The sequence below is a fragment of the Tamandua tetradactyla genome, chromosome 24, assembly GCF_023851605.1.
Source record: "Tamandua tetradactyla isolate mTamTet1 chromosome 24, mTamTet1.pri, whole genome shotgun sequence".
Taxonomy (NCBI): Eukaryota; Metazoa; Chordata; class Mammalia; order Pilosa; family Myrmecophagidae; genus Tamandua; species Tamandua tetradactyla.
In genome coordinates this window covers 9,571,615-9,582,614 of record NC_135350.1, presented here as the reverse complement: position 1 = coordinate 9,582,614, position 11,000 = coordinate 9,571,615, and the positions used below count along the sequence as shown (strand labels likewise).

The following is an 11,000-nucleotide window of genomic DNA, read 5'->3' as shown; positions in this document are numbered from 1 at the left end:
ATTCTCTTGATTAAGACTGATGGGGGTGAGGGGAGGATAAAATCAATTGGGTAGATGAAAATACTAGTGGTCAATGAGAGGGAGGGGTTGGTATGTATAAATTTTTCTTTTTATTTCATTTTCTGGGGTGATGCAAATGTTCTAAAAAATGGTCACGGTGATGAACTCACAACTACGTGATGATATTGTGAGCTATTGATGGTAACCATGTATAAAATGAGTGTGAAGATTTCTTGATTAAAAAAAAAAAAAGACTGATGGGGATCTACACTTGCAGGTGGGGTTAGTTCTGTGTGAGGAAGTTCCCTGATTAGAAACCAGCTTTGTCTGAGGCTCTGTGAACGCCGCCATGGGTCGTCTGGAGTTGCTGCTTGTGGAGAATTTCAGATCATGGAGAGGCCACAGGTCATCAGCCCCTGCAGGATGCTCAGCGGCCCCAACAGCTCCAGAAAATCTAATGTAATGGGAGAAAAAATAGCTAATTTGAGAGTGAAAAATATTCAAGAACTCATTCATGGAGCACATATTGGAAGATCTGTTTCTTCTTCTGCAAGTGTAAAAATTGTATACGTGGAGGAGGGTGAAGAAGAGAAAACATTTACAAGAATTATTCGAGGGGAATGCTCAGAATTTCATTTCAATGATAACCCTGTGAGTCGTTCTGCTTATGAAGCAGAGTAGGCATAATAGTCAAAGCAAGAAACTATCTAGTTTTTCAGGGAACTGTAGAATTGATTTCAATGAGAAACCCATAGAAAGAACCCAGTTTTTTTGAGGAAATCTGCACTTCTGGAGAGCTTATAGGAGAATATGAGGAAAAGAAAAAAAAAGTTACAGAAGGCCGAAGAGGATGCACAGTTTAATTTTAATAAGAAAGAAAATGTAGCTGCAGATCGTAAACATGTAAAATTAGAGAAGGAAGAGGCAGAACGTTATCAGAGTCTCCTCAAAGAACTGAAAATGAACAATATACAGCTGCAGCTTTTCCAACTATATCACAATGACAAAAAAATTCATGTGTTGAGCACTGAGTTAGAGCATGTGGACAGGGCTCTGAGTGTCACAAAAGAGTCTCTTTCTCATCATGAAAACCTAATTAAATCCAAGAAGAAGGAACATGGACTGCTCACTAGACAACTACAACAAACAGAAAAAGAATTGAAATCTCTTGAAGCACTTTTAAATCAGAAGAGACCTCAGTACATTAAAGCCAAAGAAAATACTTCTCACCACCTCAAGAAATTAGATGTGGCTAAGAAATCAATAAAGGATAATGAGAAACAATGTTCTAAACAGGAAGAGGGATAAGAGCTCTGGAAATGGAACTGGCTGAGTTAGACAGCGCATGGAGAAGTTTTGAAAAGCAGATTGAGGCAGAAATCTTACATAAAGGGAGAGATACTGTACTGGAAGCAAGCCAGCTGGGTCGTTATAAGGAACTTAAGGAGCAAGTAAGAAAGAAAGTGGCTATAATGACCCAACAATTGGAAAAACTGCAGTGGGAGCAGAAGATTGATGAAGAAAGACTGGCATTTGAACAGAGGAGGCATGGAGAAGTTCAGGGAAATCTAAAACAAATAAAAGAACAAATAGAATAGAGAAGTTGGAGGAGTATACAAAGACATGTAGTGATTGTCTGAAAGAGAAAAAACAGCAAGAAGAAACCCTAGTGGATGGAATTGAAAAAACAAAATCAAGAATGTCTAAAGTTAATGAAGAAATGAATCTTATTAGAAATGAATTGCAGAATGCTGGAATTGATAATCATGAGGGAAGTCATCAGCAAAAGAGAGCAGAGGTTCTGGAGCACCTCAAAAGACTCTATCCAGATTCTGTGGTAAATAAAAATAGCTAAATAAGGAGAAAAAAAAAAAAAGAAACTGACTACTGATGAGATCAACGTGTCTGACTACAGGGTCAACTTCTCATTATGCATAGTGTAAAATGGGATGATAACTAGTAAACTTATTGTAGAAAATGAATCAGATACTATCTATAAAGCATTTAACTTTGCGCCTGTCACACTGTACATGCTCAGAAAATACCAGCTGTTATTATTATCACAAAGGCATATGTCAATGAGGAAAACAATCTTTTGGGTGCTGTCCTTGAGCTAAGGCCCCCAGGTCACAATCTTTCACCTATCAAACTGGCAAAGATAGAAGAAGATCAACGCACCAATTTATAAGAATATGGGGAAAAGAGCATTCATATACTCACTGCTTATTGGGGTAATAGTTTTTAAAGTCTTTCAATTTTTCTTATCATGTACTTAAAGTTTCAAAATGTATACAGCTTTTACAATGTTAGGAATGTATCCCAAGGCCATAGTGATGTGCTGAACATATAAGGATGTGTGTCACAATATAGCTTACAATAGGTCGTAATGAGATTAAAAATTAGAGACAACATGAAGGGCAAAAATAAAGAACTGAATAAATAATTGACTCAGATAATAGAATTTGATGCAGCCATAATAAGATGTAATAGAACGAGATTTATTGGCATTAAAAGGATAGTCATTAAATTAGAATGGGCACAGCCCAAATACCCCTAAAGATTAGGAGAAAGATCAAAGGAGAAGGTGGAGTTATAACAGAGAAGATAGGATATAACAAATGAGCATGACTGCTGAATCATTATATTGGTTTTCCTCTCCAATGTCGTGGAGCAGCTAGAAAGAAAAACCCAAAATTGTGGAATTGTAACCCATACAAAACTCTGAAATCTGTTCTACACCTAATTGTTGTGGTGCGCTTTGAAATTTATTGCTTTTTTGTATATATGTTTTTTTCACAATAAAATAAACAAAATGTAGAAAAGATATTCATAAAAAAGTTAAAATGGGCATAACCTAAATATCTCTAAAAATTGGAAGAAAGATCAAAGGAGAAGGAGAACTTACGACAGAAACGTTAGGATTTAACAAATGAGTATAACAGCTGAATCTCTATGCTGACATTTCATTTTAGTTTACAGTGTCTTGGAACAGCTAGAAGGAAAAACCCGAAATTATGGAACAGTAACCCATACCAAACTTTGAAATCCATTCTATAACCACTTGTTACAATGTACTTCTATATTTATTGCTTATTTTGTATATATGTTATATTTTACAATTTAAAAAGTTTAAAAAACTTTAAATGATATTCATAAGTTTTTATTTAAAGGCTAATAAATCAGATGATCCCATTTTTTAATGGTGAATATTGGTAGAAACACCTGTCTGGAAGAATTAACCAAGATGTTAGTAATAACAGTTGCTTAGAACTGTGGAGTATATATGTATATATATTTGCTTGTTGGTATTTAAAATTTTTTCTATTGATAATTCTACATTTCTTATAAGAAAGCACACAGAAAACATTTCTTGAACCAGAGAACAACAGTTAAGAGTTGTAGGCTCTGTGGGGTAAATGACAGTTTCAAACCGGTACAGGTTCCATGTACTATGGTTACTTTCCAGAAACCTACAACCTCCAGATTGATTCCTAGTCTGGATAAGTCCTGAAACATAGAGGGGCCAGCCTCTTCAGAACATCAGCTAGTTCATCCCCTATCTGATATTATTGACAGCTCCTTCCAACATGAAAAGTTAGAATGGGCAGAGTCCAAATATTCCCAAAGATTGGGATAAAGATCAAAGATGTTGATGAAAGTATATAGAGAAGGTAAGGTTTAACAAATGAGTATAATTGCTGAATCATTATATTGATATTCTTTTTAGTCTATAGTATTTTGGAGCAGCTAGAAGTAAAAGCCTAAAATTGTGGAATTGAAACCCATACCAAACTCTGAAATCTGTTCTACAACTAATTGTTGTGCTGTGCTTTGAAATTTATTGCTTTTTTGTTTATATGTCATTTTTCAAAAAAAAGTCAATGATGATGATAAAAAAAAAAATTAAGCCTTCTAGCCTTCTATATTGTGGAGCAGCTAGAAGGAAAAATCCTAGATGATGGTATGGTAACCCAGGACAAACTCTAGGATCTATCCTGTAACCACTGTTGAAGAGTGCTTTGAAAACTATTGTTTATTTTTTTTATTTCTTTACATTGTATATAGGTTATATTATACAATAAAAAACTAAAAAAAAAAAAAAAAGCGGATCACCTTAGTACTACATGGGCTCTCTATTTAGTTTTATTTTATTTTATTTTCCAGATTCATTTTATTTAATAGGTGCTTTAGGAGGAAGCAGAGACAGGAAAGGAACAAGTTATTACTGAACCACAGAATGGAAGACCAGAATCCAATTCACTGAATCTGTGGTCCTACTATGTGCCCAAAGGTCTTAGGCGCTTTATTTAGATTAATAATACAGTTGAAGTGCTCGGGATGTCTGACTTCCACCTTTATTCTGATACTAGTGGACTGAACTCGAGCAACTTGCTTAAACCACCATTGTCCCATAGAAGCACAGTGTGAGCTGTATCAGTAATTTTAAATGTCCTACTACTTGCAGAAACCAGTGAAGAAAGAAACAGGTGAAATTAAATTTTATAGAACCTAATGCCTATATCAAAAAAGAAGAAAGAACAAAAATCGAGGAATTAACTGTGCACTTGGAAGAACTAGAGAAAGAACAGCAAACTAACCCCAAAGCAAGCAAAAGGAAAGAAATAATGAAGATTAGAGCAGAAACAAATGAAATTGAGAGCATGAAAACAATTGAGAAAATCAACGAACCAGAAGTTGGTTCTATGAGAAAATCAATAAGATTGATGAACACTTAGCAAGGTTGGCAAAAAGAAGAAGAGAGAGGATACAAATAAATAAAATTGGAAATGGAAGAGGAGATATAGCCACTGACCCCACAGAAATAAACAAAGTAATGAGAGGATACTATGAACAACTTTATGCTAATAAACTTGACAATATAGATGAAATGGACAACTTCCTAGAAAGGCATGAACAACCAACATTGACTTGAGAAGAAATAGATAACCTCAACAAACCAATCACAAGTAAACAAATTGAATCAGTCATTAAGAAGCCCCACAAAAAGAAAAGCCCAGGACCAGAAAGCTTCACATGTGAATTCTACCAAACATTCAAGAAAGAATTAGTACCAATCCTACTAAAAAATCTTCAAAAAAACTGAAGAGGAGGGAAAGCTACCTAACTCATTCTATGAGGACAACATCACCCTCATACCAAAGCCAGACAAAGATATTACAAAAAAAGAAAACTACAGACCAATCTCTCTTATAAACATAGATGCAAAAATCCTCAACAAAATTCTAGCAAATTGAATCCAGCAGCACATTAAAAGAATTATACACCATGACCAAGTGGGATTCATCACAGGGATGCAAGGATGGTTCAACATAAGAAAATCATTTAATGTAATACATCATATCACCAAATCAAAGCAGAAAAACCATATGATCATCTTGATTGATGCAGAAAATGCATATGACAAAATTCAGCATCCTTTCCTGTTGAAAACACTTCAAAGGATAGGAATAGAAGGGAACTTACTCAACATAACAAAGGGAAAATATGAAAAACCCACAGCTAACATCATCCTCAGTGGGGAAAAACTGAAAACTTTCCCCTAAGATCAGGAACAAGACAGTGATGTTCACTATCACCACTGTTATTCAGCATTGTTTTGGAAGTTCAAGCAAGAGTAATTAGACAAGAAAAAGAAATACAAGTCATCAAAATTGGAAAGGAAGAAGTAAAACCCTCACTGCTTGCAGATGATATGATACTATATGTCAAAACCCCCCCAAAAATCCACAGCAAAACTGCTACAGCTATAAATGAGTACAGCAATGGGATAGGTTACAAGATCAACACTCAAAAATCTGTAGTGTTTCTATACACTAGTGATGAACAAGCTGAGGGAGAAATCATGAAAAAAATTCCATGTACAATTGCAACCAAAAGAATAAAGTATTTAGGAATAAATTTCACTAAAGAAACAAAAGACCTATACAGAGAAAACTGCAAGAAATTGTTAAAAGAAATCACAGAAGACCTAAATAAATGGAAAGGCATACCATGTTCATGGATGAAGACTAAATATAGTGAAGATGTCAATTCCACCTAAATTGATTTACAGATTCAATGCAATACCAATTAAAATCCTCAAACCTTACTTTTCAGAAATAGAAAAACCCTAACCAAATTTATCTGGAAAGGCAAGGGATCAAAATATCTAAAAGTATCCTGAGAAAGAAAAATGAAGTTGGAGGTCTCATGCTACCTGACTTTAAGGCATGTTAGGAAGCTGACACGTGTAGGCATGTAGCTACAGTGGTCAAAACAGCATGGTACTGCCATAAAGATAGGTACACTGACCAATGGAATCAAATAGAGTGCTCAGATATAGACCCTCTCACCTATGGACAATTGATCTTTGATAAGGCAGTCAAATCAACTCACCTGGGACAGAAGAGTCTCTTCAATAAATGATGCCTAGAGAACTGGATATCCACATGCAAAAGAATGAAAGAAGATCCATATCTCATACCCTACACAAAAATTAACTCAAAATGGATCAAAGACTTAAACATTAGACTAAGACAATGAAACTCTTAGAAGAAAATATAGGAAATATCTTATAAATCTTATAATAGGAGGTGGTTTCCTAGATCTTACACCCGAAGTAAGAGCATTGAATAAATAAATAAATAAATAAATGGGAATGCCTCAAAATTAAACACTTTTGTGCATCTAAGAACTTTGTCAACAAAGTAAAAAGATAGCCTACACAATGGGAGACTATATTTGGAAACAATATATCAGATAAAGGCCTAGTATCCAGAATATATGAAGAGATTGTTCAAATCAACAACAAAAGACAGACAGCCCAATTATAAAATGAGCAAAAGACTTGAACAGACACTTCTCAAAAGAGGAAGTACAAATGGCCAAAAGGCACATGCAAAGATGATCAACTTCCCTGGCTATTAGGGAAAAGCAAATCAAAACCACAATGAGATATCATCTCACACCCACCCAAATGACCATTATCAATAAAACAGAAAACAACAAGTGCTGGAGTGGATGTGGAGAAAGAGGCACACTTATCCACTGTTGATAGTATGTCAAATGGTACAACCGCTGTGGAAGGCAGTTTGATGGTTCCTCAAAAAGCTAAGTATAGAATTGCCATATGACCCGGAAATACCGTTGCTAGGTATCTACTCAGAGGACATGAGGGCAAAAACATGAACGACATTTGTATACCAATGCTCATAGCAGCATTATTTACAATTGCCAAGAGATGAAAACAACCCAAATGTTTATCAACAGAAGAGTGGCTAAACAAGCTGTGGTATATACATATGATGGAATATTATGCAGCTATAAGACAGAATAAAATTATGAAATTTGTACCAATTTTGTACCAAATTTGTACCAAATTTGTCCAATAAGGACATATGCTGAGTGAGATTAGCCAGAAACAAAAGGATGAATACTATGGTCCCACTGATATGAACTGATAATACTGAATGAACTTGGATAATTTCAGTTAAGAACAGAGGTCATCAGGAAATAGAAATAGGGTAAGATATTGGGTAATTGGACCTGAAGGGATACAGATTGTGCAACAAGACTGATTGTAAAAACTCAGAAATGAATAGCATAATACTACCTAACTGTAATACAATTATGTTAAAATACTGAACAAAGCTGAATGTGAGAATGATAGAGGGAGGAGGGATCGGGGCACAAATGAAATCAGAAAGAAAGGTAGACAATAAAGACTGAGATGGTATAATCTAGGAATGGTTAGAGTGTACAATGATAGTGACTACATGTACAAATTTTAAAAATGTTTTTGCATGAGGAATAACAAAGGAACGTCATAGGGTGTTGAAAATGAACAGTAATTAATATTTTAAAATTTCACCTTATGTGTGAGACTAAAAAACAAAAAAATGTTTATTTGGTACAAAATTTATATTTTGACCAGTGCATTTCCTAATATAACTTATGTGGACAGCTTAATTGAAAATCATAAGTACATGGAACCTTAAGTAAGGCATGAGATTTTGTTGATTTGTCCAGAGTGATGCCCCGATAAATCCCAGAGTGATTTGATCAGTGAATAAAAAAGTATTTGCAAAGTTCCCTCTGGAGAATGGTGAGAATGGGGGAAAATTCAACTTCTCCAAGTTAAATTCTTGATATTCTCACGAGCAATGCAGACATCCAAATCTATAGGCTGAGCTCCCAATCTTGGGGTTTGTTCATATGAAACTTAACCCCACAAAGGATAGGTCAAGCCTACTTAAAATTAGGCCTAAGAGTCACCCCCAAGAGAACTTCTTTTGTTGCTCAGATGTGGCCTCTCTCTCCAGGCAACACAACAAGCAAACTTACCACTCTCCCCCTGTCTATGTGGGACATGTCTCCCAGGAGTGTGGATCTTCCTGGCAACGTGGGACAGAAATCTTAGAATGAGTTGAGATTCAGCATCAAGGAATTGAGAAAAACCCTAGAATAAGCTGAGACTCAGCATCAGGGGATTGAAAAAACCTTCTCGACCAAATGGGGTAAGAATGAAATGAGACAAAATGCCAATGGCTGAGAGATTCCAAACAGAGTAGAGAGGTTATCCTGGAGCTTATTCTTACGCATTAAGTAGATATCACCTTGTTATTCAAGATGTAATGGAGAGGCTGGAGGGAACTGCCTGAAAATGTAGAGCTGTGTTCCAGTAGCCATGTTTCTTGAAGATCATTGTATAATGATATAGCATTCACAATGTGACTGTGTGATTGTGACAACCTTGTGTCTGATGCTCCTTTTACCTACCTTGTCAACAGACAATTAGAACATATGGAATAAAAATAAATAATAGGGGGAAAAAACGTTAAAATAAATTTAGTTTGAAATGCTAGTGATCAATGAAAGGGAAGGATAAGGGGTATGGTATGTATAAATTTTTTTTGTTTTCATTTTATTTCTTTGTCTGAATAGATGCAAATGTTCCAAGAAATGATCATGATGATGATAATGCAAGTATGTGATGATATTGTGAATTACTGATTATATATGTAGAACGGAATCATCAAAATAGGAATGTTTGCATTTGTTGGGTGTTTTTTTTGGTATTTAAAAAAATAAAATTAAAACAATTAAAAAAAAAAAAAGTAGTTACAAAGTCCCCTTCAGGGAATGGTGAGAAAGGGGGAAAATTCAACTTCTCCAAGTTGAATTCCTGGTATTCTCACAAACAGTGTGGACAACCAAAGCAATAGGCTGAGCCCCCAGTCTTGGGGGTTGTTCATATGAAACTTAACCCCACAAAGGATAGGTCAGGCCTACCTAAAATTAGTCCTAAGATTCACCCCCAAGAGAACCTCTTTTGTTGCTCAAATGTGGCCTCTCTCTCAACCAACATGACAAGCAAACTCACTGCCCTCCCCCTGTCTATGTGGGACATGACTCCCAGGGGTATGGACTTTTCTGGCAACGTGGGACAAAATTCCAGAATGAGCTGGGACTCAGCACCAAGGGATTGAGAAAACCTTCGCAACCAAAAGGGGGAAGAGAGAAATGAGACAGAATGAAGTATCAATGGCTGAGAGATTCCAAACAGAGTTGACAGGTTATCCTGGAGGGTATTCTTATGCACTAAATAGATATCCCCTTTTTAGTTAAGGCATAATTGAGAGGCTGGAGGGAAGTGCCTGAAACTGTAGAGCTGTGTTCCAATAGGCATGTTTCTTTTTTTTTTCTGTGCTTGCTCCATTAAAAAATTTTTTTTATTAATTAAAAAAAGTTTAATTCTTTATTAATTAAAGAAATAAATAAAAATTAAATGTTTTAAAATTTTTTATTAATTAAAAAATTACCCAAAAGAAACACAAACATTCTTAGTATATGATCATTCTGTTCTACATATATAATCAGTAATTCACAATATCATCACATAGTTGCATATTCATCATCATGATCATTTCTTAGAACATTTGCATCAATTCAGAAAAAGAAATACAAAGATAACAGAAAAATAAAATGAAACAGAAAAAAAAATTTTACATAGCATACCCCTTACCCCTCCCTTTCATTGCTCACTAGCATTTCAAACTAAATTTATTTCAACATTTGTTTCCCCTATTATTTATTTTTATTCCATATGTTCTACTCATCTGTTGACAAGGTAGATAAAAGGAGCATCAGACACAAGGTTGTCACGGTCACACAGTCACATTGCGAAAGCTATATCGTTATACAATCATCTTCAAGAAACATGGCTATGAAAACATAGAGCTGTGTTTCAGTAGCCATGTTTCTTGATGATTGTGTAACGATATAGCTTTCACAGTGTGACCGTGTGCTTGTGAAAACCTTGTGTCTGATGTTTCTTTAGTCTAACTTGTGGATAGACGAGTAAAACCCATGGATTAAAAATAAATAATAGTAGGGGGAACTAATGTTAAAATAAATTTATTAGATTGAAATGCTAGTGATTAATGAATGGGAGGGGTAGAGATTGTGGTACTTCCGAATTTTTTTTTTCTGTTTTCTTTTTCTGAATTAATGCAAATGTTCTAAGAAATGATCATGATGATGATGAAATGATCATGATGATGACTGATCTGTGTGATGAAAAAAAAGCATGTTCATATTGTACGTTGATTGGTTTTATTAATAAAATTTTAAAAATTAATAACATTTAAGCCAATCTATGCAAAATATTATAATTTTAACACACACTGATGGTAAGCCAATACGAACAAGATACTTTATATTCTTTTTCTGTGTATTAAATTGTTGAAATCTGTTGTGTGTTTTACGCTTTGCATCTCAATTCAGACAAGCCACATTCAAGTGTGTAATTGCCACATGCAGCTAGCAATTACCATATTGCACAGAGCAGGCTTACACTGCTGCCTCAGGTTTTCTTATCTGTAAAATGTGCAAAATAATAGTACCCACCTTATATGATTATATGAGTTGATTATATGATTATATGAGATAAAGTGGCCTCTATCTGTTTAGACAGATGCAGAATTTCAAAAGCAAAACTT

The 11,000-nt window shown here is 34.9% G+C and overlaps 1 pseudogene; it reads left to right on the top strand.

Annotated features, from left to right (window-relative positions):
* The first annotated feature begins 349 nt into the window (after positions 1-349).
* On the top strand, positions 350-1,855 carry LOC143668567 (structural maintenance of chromosomes protein 1B pseudogene; annotated as a pseudogene).
* The last annotated feature ends 9,145 nt before the right edge of the window (positions 1,856-11,000 follow it).